The sequence below is a fragment of the Oenanthe melanoleuca genome, chromosome 3 (assembly GCF_029582105.1).
Source record: "Oenanthe melanoleuca isolate GR-GAL-2019-014 chromosome 3, OMel1.0, whole genome shotgun sequence".
Taxonomy (NCBI): Eukaryota; Metazoa; Chordata; class Aves; order Passeriformes; family Muscicapidae; genus Oenanthe; species Oenanthe melanoleuca.
Window position 1 is genome coordinate 85,664,398 of NC_079336.1, and position 13,195 is coordinate 85,677,592.

Here is a 13,195-nt window from a genome sequence, read left to right on the forward strand (position 1 = left end):
GTTCCCCTATCTGCAGCAGGGGCATGTGGCAAATGCAGGAATTACACAGCAATTGTTGTGTCCACTTTGATTTCTAACTGCAGGGAGAGGAGTGAAACACAGAACAGAACAAATCCACAGCTCCTCTGAAGGTCAGCTGAATCTGCCAGGTCTAATAAACAGAAGACAGTCTTTCCTCTCATTTCTGAGAAACCCTTGGCTCTGTAGATGTGTGCAGCCACAAGATTTGTTGGGTCTTTGAATCTGCATATCCTTCCACAGTAGCACTTCTCCTTGGTCCCCTTCTGAATTAAATGTCAGAGTTAAACACCAAGACAGGCATGGGAGTGGCATAATGCTATTTTGTTTGCCAGGGAAAATATTCCTTTAGGTTTGTGGAGGCATTCTGTTGTTTCCAGTTGAAGAGAAGGGTAAAATTGGTCTCATCCCAGAAACAAATGGCCACTAAAAATTTCAGTGCAAAAGGAATATGGGTTTGAATTGCAATGAGGTTAGAAATTAGCACAGGAACAAAAAGGTTCTATATACTATTATTTATTCTGATGCAACTCCTGAATGGAGGGAAAGAAGAAATAAAAAAGAAAAATCAGCCACACAGTATTATCTAATATTACAAATTCACTATCCCAATTTACAATTTCACTGTTAAGATAAGCTTTTGATTTCCCATATCCTGCAAGGATAACAGTATAGGCATCACCTCATATTTCTACAGAGTCCTAATGAAATGAGTTTGAGATAGCCTGAATTTAGACATGAGACATGTGGCTTTACTAAAATTTTAATAGAAATAGTTGAGAAACATCACTTAAAAGTAAAAGCCTAAACAAATGCAGAGCAATTAACTTTAAATACACATTTCTTGCTTTGATACTCCACAATTGAGATAACAGAGTTGTCCATTTTCTCATTTAAAAGCTCTCTTTGCCATAAAGATGCTTTCCTGTTGGTAACCAGGATCTTTCAGAAGATGCAAGAAGTTGTCCAAGAACAACTTTAAAAACTTATGTTTCTAGAATAATAGGTGTTACTTTTGTAATTCTTATTCCCACTGCAATATTTACATACAACTGCAGGCTGCAGCATAACAAAACTGAAGGATTTTTGAACTCTAAGAAGAAAAAAAAATCATTAAAGCAAATACTGTGTTTTATTTTTGCTCTGTTCTTACCAAGAGGAATTCAACATGCTAAATACCTGACTCTAAAGAAAAAAAGTTTACTTTGCTTTTTGTCCCCTCCCTATTAGCAAGAAGGGAATGTTATGTCTTTATTTTGAAGGAATGCTTTAAGCTAAATCTGTGAAAAATTTGTGGGAGGTTACAGCAGAGAGCTAGAACAGCCAACAAACAAAATGTCTGCAGATAAGAACCACAGAAAAAAGCTTGACCCACAGCTTTAGCTGAAAGGTAACACTGGAAGGTTGATCCTGTCCATGTGGTTATCATTTGTCCTATTGGAAAAATGAAACACTCCTATACTTCATCTCTCATGGAGGGTGAAACAGAAATCATTCCTGCACACAGAGCCAGAGTCCCAACCAGACCTTTCCATCAGTGATTATTACAGTTTGCTTGCTGCTGATGAAACAGGATACATAATTTCTTTGATTCCATTAAACCTGAATGGAATATAGATGTTTTTAAAAACCTTTAGATTTCCTCATTCTGGAATATATAAATAACACCAATTCACATAATATATTGCATCACAACTTCATGTTCCACTAAGCAGCAATCCTAGAAAGGGAAAGTCTCATCTGGAGTGGATACTATACCATCCACTCGAAAAAGGTGCAGCAATGTCTCCCCAGCTTTCCAGCCTTTCCCTCCAAATACAAACAGAAGCTGCACCTCTTGCCATGTGCTGGAACACCTTCCCCCACCAGAGGAGCTCCCTCCTCAGCAGCACTCCTGTCTCAAGGTCATTTTGCTTCAGAGGCAGGAGACTGCTCCTGTCACAAAGATGAGCTTCCCCTTTAGCTCAGCAGCCCAGCACTTCCCACACACATCCTGGTACCTCAAAGCTTGGCTGCTCTTACCAGCTCTACCAACCCAGCTAGTGAGGCATAACCTCTGTCCACAAACCTTGTCTTTCCTCCTCATGGCAAAAACCTGTTTCATTTTCCCAAAACTTTTTTTTTTTGTTAAATTAATTAAACTGGTAATTTTTTCCAAAACATGGCATAGCCCTATACTAGCCACTGTGGGGAAAATTAACTCTACCCCAGCCAAAACCAGCACACAAATACACAACAAAAAAATCCCAGAATGCCATAATTTTCTGGAAAGATAAAACACATTTGGAGTTTTGTGAAGCTATTTGTCCAATTTCAACATGTTAATCGTATTTAAAGTTACCAGCCCAGTTCTGTGTTTTAGCAGATATAAAGCTCTCTCCTTTTCCAAACACTGCAGAGAGTTTTCCTAGCAGGCTATTAAAAGTCTTATTTTGAAGAAATGTTGGCTGTACAGGTCAGGAAATCATTTCTTTAGGCAAGTTCCAAAGTACAGCAGAACTGAGATGCTTTGAAAGCCTGTCTGCCAGTCGACTTTGTCCCACTTTGAAAACAAAAGCAATTCTTTAGAAAACACGTTCTTAAAGATGTTAATCCTTTGAAAAGAAACAATTCCTAAATTATCTGCACTATAAAAGCAAGCAGTGCCTAAAAGAGTCTTTTTGAATGGTTTACATAGCTATTTGAATTGGTTGTTTCTAAAATGTACACAATATGCAAATAACTGCCACAGAGCTGTAAGACATGGAAAAACATCTTTTATTCTGTTTTCTTGAACATGTAAGTGAGCAACACTTACTTTGTATTCAGGAAACATAGACAAGAGTGATATAATCAACTAAGAAATAAAGTATTTGGCAAACAATGATCAAATTCTTTACCTAGAAACTGCAACCTTATTTGTTACTAAAAAGCCCACCAAAACCACAAATTAATTCATTAGGAGTATTTAAGAGGGAACTGATTGCATCTCCTGTTGCATTAGTAGTATATAACCCCTGAATGCTGAGTGTTCCACACAGAACTCATGTTCCACATTCAGTTACATACCCAGAATGCAAGTAACCTCTAAGTCACCTGGAGCAGTCCCTTACTATTACATCAGCCATGTTAACTTCAACATAGCCACACATGCTACCCATTTACAAAGTGTTGTTCAGTATCTCAAAGATAAACAAGATCATTTAAGCTGTTTATAATATACTCTGCAACACCAGAGTAAAAAAATCCAGTACTTCCTTAAAATATGAAAATAATGATCATTCAGTACTGAAAAAGCAGAGGTAAGAACATATTACAGATGAAGATTACTATTCTCATATTAAAGCTATTATCTCAAATCCAGGGTACACTTTACAGCATTACTGAAGTGACACCAAAAATTAATGCACCTTCAAAGCTACTCTTGTGGTGCAACTCTTCCTGATATAAAAGGTCTGAAAGACCAGAGCAACACACAGTGAAAGATATTCTCTCAGATAAAACTGCAGGAGCAGAAGCCACCCGAAGTAGCTGCCTTCCCCAGAGTTGCTCAAAGGTAGACAGTACATTTAGCTGGAAGGCCAAATCTGTCAAAGTGAGACCTCACCTCTGTGGCTAGATGGGTTTCCCATTTTGTTTGGTTTTTTGTTGCCTTTTGTTTTGCTTTTATAAGAAACTTTGTGTCTCATTTAAAAACAAAAAAAATAAAAATATGAAAAATTATGCAACACTCTGAAGTGAACCTGTGAAGGCTGCCTTAGAAAGAGTGACTTATCTCTCAAGCTTAATATCCAAAGAGACAAGGGAGATGGATGGTCTGATTTAATTCCAAGACAAAAAAAACTTCCTGACATTTATTTGGCTTAGACCTTTGGAAGGGCTGTGGACAGCTTCTCTTCCCTCCCTGTTCTGGGGGAGGGGGATGTTACTACACCAGAGATACAATCCTGACTGCTTTTTACAAAGAACACATTGCTCCCTAGCACAAGAACACAACAAACCTACGTCATCAACTGTAGGGATCAGGAAGTAATACATGACTTAAAGTATCCCAAATCTTCACACCACAGCTTTAAAATGTGACCATCATGAAAGACATCCAGTGATACCCTTCCACAGTGTATGCACAGATGGCAGTGAGTCCCAGCCTCTCAATGTGCCCTTAAGGATAAAATATTACATTTGCTGATATTTCCAAAGAAGTTACTTCTGCAATATTAACTAACATTTTTTTGTTCTGATTTTTGTTTTAAATTGGCTTATGCTATAATGAAGACAGGAAACTAGTCCCAAGTCTTACTACTCTGCCCAAGTTGCAACAGGAATCCAGCTAGGTGAAAGATTCCACTGCCACACATTTCTATCCACAGCACACAAGCTGTCTTCACTAATGCCTCCATGCTGTTGGAAAAGCATGTGTGCATTAGACTGACCACCAGATCATTTTCTGAGGATGTGACCGGAATGAGGACCTTTCTAACTTCAAAACATTAGTTCCCATGATGCTGATGTTCCAAAAATTCTCCCACAAAAGTGAGAGTTGCATATACTTAATTTCTTCCAGAATACTAAGCTAGTTACGTCCAGATTGCATCTAGCAGAGAAACCATTCATCTTGGCAAACTATTCTGGTAGTATTCTACTTTGACTAAAAAAAAAAATCCAGAATAGGTCAAAATTTCCATTGTAGTTCACTTGTACGACAAAAGGCAGAACAGTATTGGAATGTAACCCAAATGAATCAGTCTGAACTTTTGCTTACCTATAGTATTTTTTTGTTATGTAGGGGAAAAAAGAAAGGCTCCTTCATTTACTCTGAAGTAGGTGAATAAAGTTTCCCAAAGAGACCACTAATTTCATTGATACCAATATACTTGTTTCCACCCAAACTGCAAGTTTGGATGACAAGAGAAGAATGTTTTTTAGTCTCTTTCTGAAGGGCTGCAATGGCTGACCTAGTTTCTATTTACTATAGCTTTGTGTTTCTGGGATGTTATTTACATCAGTGCTAGCTGGTTGCAATGTAGCACTCAAACTGCATTTTATGCCAACCTTAAGAACAGTATTATTTTCTCCCTAAGAGAATACACACACACAAAAAAAATCTCTTATGCATTTTAGGATTATATATAGAATAGTACATCACAGAGAGATAACTATCTGGAAGTAGAAGGGTTTTTTCTGAAGAGGCCTCTGTACACAACCCTTTTCTTTCCACAGCAGGAACAGCTTTCATTTCCTCCATAGTCCCCCTGGAACTCTGATGAATCAACAGTGAGGATGGGAGAGATAGGAAGAACCTCTCCCATCAACCAGACTGAACTACAATCAAACATGTGCTTTGTATGCAAAGAAGTATTATTAACTGAGTAATCACAAACAGAAAGTAACTACTGCATCTGAACCTTTGAACACTGTCACAGCTGACAACTTCTAACTAGGGTATGTTCACTTGTAAGTCTGCCTAGGTATGGACTCTGGAATGAGGATGAATGGTGTTCAAAAGTACAGAAAGCATTAGGAAAGTCAGCAGTTTTTTCCTAAATAAAGAATGGGAGTTTGCTGTAGTTTTCAGGACTATATGCAGAAAGTCATTTACAAGCTCCCCACTCCGCTTTGAACTCTTAACATCTTTATAGGATTTGCTAGTATTTTTAAAAGAAGAATATTTTTATCTAAAAGCCTTCTCTGTCTCAAAGCAGTTGCTTAGAGAGTTAACAGAAGAGATTTAGGTTTGTTTTTAGTACATTTTATTATGCAGCACAGAGGTACTTTCCATACAAAACTCACGAGTCTGAAACAATACCCAATTATCATAATCTACTAAGACCTGTATTTCAAAACATTTTAGAAGTGGGTTTGGATTGCTACTTAGCCAGCAGTCTCCAACCAACCCAAGTAGTCAGGAGTTGCAAAACTACTGACAGAAAAATTAAGTTACAGAGTGCAATGCTGCCATCTGCTGAAAGTTGCCTGTCTTAATGGTCTAATTGAGTTGCAGGCTTTTGAGCACTCAGAGCAGTTACTTAGACATGTTTAATCTTAGAAATTTGAGGATGAGCAACCAATATTTTTGGATTTTTGCCTACAGATACAGGGTCAACTGTACTCAAGTACAAAATCTGCATTTCCCTCGAATGGGATGGCCACTCTCAATTGGTAATAATTGCTCTCTCTTGGTAATAATTGCTGTTTCCATTTGTTGCCCACAGAGCTGCACCACAGCCTTGCAGAAGGTTCTCTGTAAACAGCTGGGCCCAAAAGCAATGTTTCACGCCTAGTGACAAACCTGAAGTTGCACATCAGGGCAGATCCCTTTCTCCTCCAGCAGACTGGGCTGGTGTTCCAGGAATGCACTCAAAGGTGGCTGACTTTTTAGGAAACTCCAAGTCCATATTTTTCCTTGTTTTTTTTACTTCTCCATATCTAGTAAAAGGAATAAAAATTTGTCCTTTCCAAGTGATGGATACAGCCTTGCTGTAACTGCACAAATATCTCATTTGCCCAGAGACAAGATTTTCCAGCTGTGGGCCACACCAAAGTTCTTCATATAGCAAAAGTCACTAAAGAGAAAAAAAATACTTCTGAAGAAAAGCACCACAATGTCATTTTCACTGTGACCTATATTAACCTTGGTAACTAAATTTAGGTAGGCATACAGAGCTCCCCCATGGCCCAGGCTGTCATGCACAACCACTACCCATGAAGCAGTCTGACATTCATGCCCCGTGCTCTGCTGTTTGGTTAGCACTTCTCAGATAAACAACACAAAGTGTGCACCAGGATAAACTCTTCAAAGTGCATGCCAGATATTTTTGTTTCCGTTTCACCAGTATAAATCTGAAATAACTCTGCTTAGCTGAGTGGACATGGACCTCGATTTCTCTCAGTGTAAACAAATCAAGTGTGTGAGCCACTGCACCAAGTTCAGTCACCCACGGCTTTACCAGATACAGATGCTTAACAGTACAAGCCTGATTTGTCCATGCTTTGCACTGAAGCAAGAACAGAATTATAACATAGCACTACTCAATGACAACAGTAGTTGATAATCACTTTGAACAGACTGTAAGCAATCTAATGGGGAACAGTGTAGAGAAGAAATAGGTCTCTTCTGTGTACAGGAGGACAAACAAGCCCCTCAAATGATGAATGTGATACAGCCATCCTCTTTGCTACCATCTCTCATTTCTTCAAAACATTCACTGAAAAATTCAAGCCTCAATAATACCATCTAATTTGGTGCAGCTCCACAGTAATTATAATGGATTCATACTGCATCACTTACACTGATAAAAGGAAATTGCCAGGAGATTCCAGAAGCATTTTACTGGACTTAATTCCAAGCATAAACTTGTAAGAGCTCCATTGATGTCTGTCAGTTTGATTATGATACAAATCACACATCAAGGAATACTTTCAACAGCATCAAGACTGTTTTAGTTCTAGCAGTAGCACTAAGAAGAGGCAAAAAAGCTTTTGCTCAGATTTAAAAACATTCATCCTTAGCTTCATTTTCTTTCAAGATGAAGAAAGTGAAATTTTAAGAAAAAAAAGTCAGTCAGAAAGATGAGATGTAGTAAGTTGGCATTTTACACTTTAGTTGATAACTTGTGAATGTTTACATTGTTTAACACAGAAACAAGATGAGAACAGCTTATCAGTAAAACAAGACACAAACAGCACTCGTGGGAAACAGTCACAGGGACACTGAGCTACAGCAAAGACTCATTTAGTCAGAGTAGCTCATAAATACCCACTCAGTAAAGAATGAGCAAGAAGCATTTTTGCCACATCAATGCTCATGTTTACAATTCCAAGCCAAGTAACAGTAAAGTCAGTAGATTTGATTACACAAGAAGCAGAAACAGTGCCTTTGTTTTCATGCACATTGAAATGGGCAACACCAGCTCAAAGCTGCAGCCACCAACACTACAGGACAAAGGTTTGTAGGTCTGAAGTCACGCCAAGGTTTCCTAAAAACCACCAGCATAGTTAGACTGATGCATGGTAACTTGAACTGACCACCAGCTAGGACTTCACAGAGCATTGGTGTGGTCCATGAACATCAAGAAAATATCTGCAGAACCAAATGATCACGTGAGATCCAAGCACAGGATGAACAGCACACAATGAATGGGAACACAAAAAGGCAGGGCCAAGTTCTCCTATGATTTCAATGGATGCAGTTCCACTAACAGTGGTATTTTGTTTTATTTTTTTAAACCTCCCACAGAAGCCAAGCCAGATGGCCAAATGCTGCTACTACTAATGCTGCTAATACCCCTGCAGGATTATTTATTGAGTGAGACAGCTAAGACCAGCACTTTCGTAGTTAGTAATCACTACCAGTTTTTTCCCCACTTTGTCTGTATCAGTTATAATTTCCTTTCAGGATATGACTTGTTAGTCTCCAATGCCTATTGTTCACATCTTCTCTGAGATTATTACTTAGCCAAAGCAAGTACAATTGAATTTGGTTGTGTTGTTTTTATTTCAACTGTATCCAAGCCACAATTGTTACTGGAAACTTCTGTTCTTAGTTACTTTCTGAACTGACCCTTAAACCCCAATTTCTGATATTGTCCAGCAGTCATTTAATGCTGTAAGTTACAGGAATTTTCACCCCATTGTCCCATAGATGAGTTTCCTGAAAAAACAAACAACTTCATTAGTAGAAATATTCCATATAAAAATTCAATACAGTCCCGTGTATGTTTCAAACCAGAAGTCACTGGAAATATCAAGGAACTGTAGTTTTCCAATTATAACACTATACAAGGAAGCAATCTTGAAGCTCACCATGGGTCACATCTCATGAGTGCTACTGGCTGTTTTTTTTAGCTCCTGGCTCTAAGAGTCATGCACCAGTAATACCCCATCCCAGTTCTCAAAAGCCTGGTATGCAACAAGCCAAGGCAATCTATGTTGTAAGAACATTTAAAAGAATTTAAAAGAATTATAACACAGCACTACTCAATGACAACAGTAGCTGATAATCACTTTGAACAGACTGTAAGCAATCTAATGGGAACAGTGTAGAGAAGAAATGGTCTCTTCTGTGCACAGGAGGACAAACAAACCCCTCAGATGATGAATGCAATACAGCCACCCTCTTTGCTACCATCTCTCATTTCTTCAAAACATTCACTGAAAAATTCAAGCCTCAATAATACCTCAATACAATGCTTGGGTGTCTCCCTATGTTTAGAGTTAGGAACCAAGCACTGCTTTATATCAGCAGCCAAATCTATTTAAATAATAAATAAAATGCAAAGGGAAAGCTCAGAAAAAGAATTTAGCACAAAGTTCTCTTCTTCCAGTTCATGATGCCTCTACCAATGACAAATAAAATAAAATTAAAAAAAAAAAAAAAAAAGGCAAGAAAAAAGCTTTTAGAAGTCAAGTCACAGACATTTATTGATGATGGACCAAAGGAGCATTGTGCCCATTATATCCTCCCACCCAGCAGCCACGGAACAGAAAGTCCTCTCCAAAACGACGAGTGCCAAACGCAGCAGCCTCACACGATTTACTGGTCAGTGTACACAATTACACACAAAGGGGATCATTATGCCCCTCTCATTTCAGGTGTCATCCAGGAAGATCAAGTTGTAACAGTGACCGTTCCAAACTGCTGGTGTTCTTCCCAGCAATTGTATTTTGTGGTTGTATTTCCATTTCCTTTACCATGTATGCATAAGCAGGCCTCTTTTTGGTCTGAATTATTTACCCTATAATTTGTGCTTCTGTTTTCAACTAGCATTTACTGCTGAATCATGCCAAAAATCACACATACTGAATATTGCAGTGGGTCATACTTTAAAGCCCCATAAATTTCCTGGTTTCCTTGCAGCCAGACATAAGCTTCCCATTACTTTGGGCCAAACTTTATCCTCCTATGGAACATGAAACAAATTCACAGAACTTGGTGAAAATGCACCCACTCGTACTATACATTAATACCACATTTAAAAAGCAGTCACTTCAGTCTTGATTCATTGACAGGTTGGCTTCTACTTTTGGAATTATTCAGATGGCAGAGGTTATTCCTGCAAGAACACTCAAATACATTACATTTGCAATAAGAGGTCTGTTTGCTAGATAGCCTCTACAACACCCAGATGCTTAGAATCAGGCAGACAAACACCAACATCAAGCAGGCATCCCTGAACAGCTCTAAAAATCTGTCCAAGTATTACAAGAACTCTGTCAAAGGGCTACAGTTATTAGGAAACTAGACAATTACCCTGTTTTTCTATTAAAGATATTTGCCTTTAAAGATACACAATAACACTCCTAGTACCCACAATGAAGAAAAATTCTCCAATTCCAGAAAAAAAAAAATAAAGGATTTTCAAAGATACTATGTGTTAAGAAATTGAGAAATAGCAGCATAACCAGGCATCTCCTTTATCATAATAAAAAGCAATCATTTTTTGGCTAGTTTACACAGAAAGTGCAGGACAACTCAGCAAGAATGAGAGATACAATCTCTCTGTCACAGAAGCATTTTAAATGTATGGAGGCTACTTCAGGCCTTGCAAACAGTTCAATATTAGGGAGTCAAACTTTCAAAGCTATTAGAGCATTAAATACACATGATATGTATGCAAGCTCCTACAAATCTCTACAGGTCTGAATGTAAGCATTTTTTTACAGGACACAGCCACCAAGCTTAATTGACTTTGCAAGCAGGAACAAGCACTACTGAGATGTCAGGGCAACAAAGGGCTTTGGCCACTGAGCTGGCCCAAGCTGCAGCCACCTACAGCCACCCCAGGAATTGCAGCATTTCCTGCCACTCACCAGGGATTTACAGGAGCATAGTCACAGCTGTATTGAGACAAAGCTATGGACCTTCTGTTGCAGTGAAAACCCTTTAGAGCACTTGGCCTCAGTGGGAGAGGAGCTGAACCTCTCAGGAGGCAGTTGGGAGTATGGGGAAATGCAGGTGGGCAGGGAAGCATCTGAAGGGATGTTTCTCACCTTCCCTAAATCAGCTTCAAGGCAGCCCTTTAGCTTTAGAGGTTGAGTCCCTCCCGTGATGAGGAAGGTGGGGCAGAAGCAAGGTCAGGAGAGAGAGGAGGGCAGAGTGGCCCCAGAGCATGAAAGAGATTAACTCCCCAAACCTGGAACCAGGCACTTAACACAGATACCCCTCAAAAGCACTCCTAAATCCAGTATCATCTTCCTAAAAAATTCCCCTAAGCCCTGAGACAACATATTTTCACTTCTGAGTGACACAGCAATGTAAAAAAAACAAAAAACAACAAAAAAACCCACCAAAACCCCCCAAAAAACAACAAAAAACGAGGCAGCTCTTAAATGTGCTGGCACAAGTATGATGTGTCTTTCCTTAACGACAGATGGATATCCTTCTGTACACAGCATAAAAATGGTGCCTAAAATTAAGATGTATAGCTAATCAATTCTTATCTTCATCTCAGTGGGTAGTATAAATACAAAATAAATGGAAACAGTGAAGTCAACTGACCCTGAGACCTCACAACTTTTTTGAATGCTTCTTTTTAGTGCCTGACATCTTCACAAAACTGGTAAACCATCTATGTTACACCATGCAGCCACATAACTTCCAGCACAACTGACTCTTAAGAATTTTCCACTGTATTGCCAAAAGACAGGTTTTAAAATTATTGCTTTATCTTCTTCCACAATCTTCCTATGTATATTTCATTATATATACAGCTAAGTTTCCAAAAGTATTTTTTCACACTGCCATAAATCTGCTACCCCATGTATAAAGATCTCTGAACTAAAGCAGTCTATACAGGCTCAAATGTCTACTTCAAGGGAGCATCCCTTCCCCAAAATTTGCAATTACAGACTCTCTGGCTACCCCCTTCCATTGCAGCCACTTCCCCAGCTTGTTCTTCCTCTGGGTTTGGTTTAGTTTGTTTTTGCTATATTTTGAGACTTCTCCAGGGTTTCAAATATTTAGGTTGCACCAAAACTATTTGAAGAAACCAAGAGTCTTTTTCCACCTTAAAAGCAGAGCCTAACACAGCAAACTCAGCATAAGCAAGAAAATTAAATGGGCACAAAATCCACGACTGATTGTCCATTTCCTTCCTTTTCCAAACCAGAAAGCTGAGCTCTCTAACCCTCCCAGCACCAGCTTCAAACCCTAGAGAGACCAAGGGGTCTCTTATATTGCCACACTAAAGCAACCACTCAAAACACACAGAGAAGGAAAACCTGCCTCTTGAGCTCTCTGTTTGCTCAAGCAAAACGGACAGGCCAATTTGCTTTCTACAGCAACTCCATCTTAGCTTGGCTTGACTAGCTAACACTTACTCATTTGTTTTTCACTGCCCTAGGCAGCACACTCATGTAGCTATAGCCAGACAGGAGGATTTTTTAGAAATCCTTTTTAAGAACTTCCTTACCTATGATCTGACTCTCCCATTTTCTCCTTCTTTGTGCCCATTCCCTTTCTCTTTTATTCTTGTTCCTTCCTTCTTCCCCTTCACCAGTTTCAGAGAGCAATGCACACAGACTCTCTCTTTGTGAGCTTGCTTTTCTAGTCCTCTTACAAGTTCTTCTCACTTCTCCATCTTCTATCAGACTGCATCAGCCCCACTTTTCCTCTCATCCCTCAGCCCTTCTCTTCTCCAAGGAGGCTTCCATGTGATTTTTTTTTTCCTTACCACCCTTACCTTACCTCTCCTCCACAAAAGGAGAGTATTTCTATCTGGTTTAAGAGTTTTTCCACACAGTTTGCAAACACCTACACTTCATTCCTTTCCTCCCAGCTACTCTTTCCAAGCTCAATGCCTCCACAGTAGGAAGCAGCCATGTGGACTTCAGGCAGCTCTGCATGAAAACCTCTAACACCAGCTACTCCACAAAAAATTTAAGATAATCTAAGTCAGGCCTGCTACACTGGAACTTTGACACAGAACTGAATTCACAGAGACCAAAAAAAAAAAACTTGATACACCCCATTCACCTCTGTTACTCCAAACACAACAGATCAATAGACTTTAATTTCAGAAAACTCCTCAAGATGTTATGTACAAAGGACAAAGGTGGTGGTGGAGCCCAAAACAAAACCAAAATGCATCTATACCTCCAGAGGGCTTTTTTTTCTAAGCAACCTTTGAAATTTTGGCCTATTGTTCTCTACAGTGCACAACAGAGCATTCAGCAAGTGGTTTCTATTTTTAGGACATCT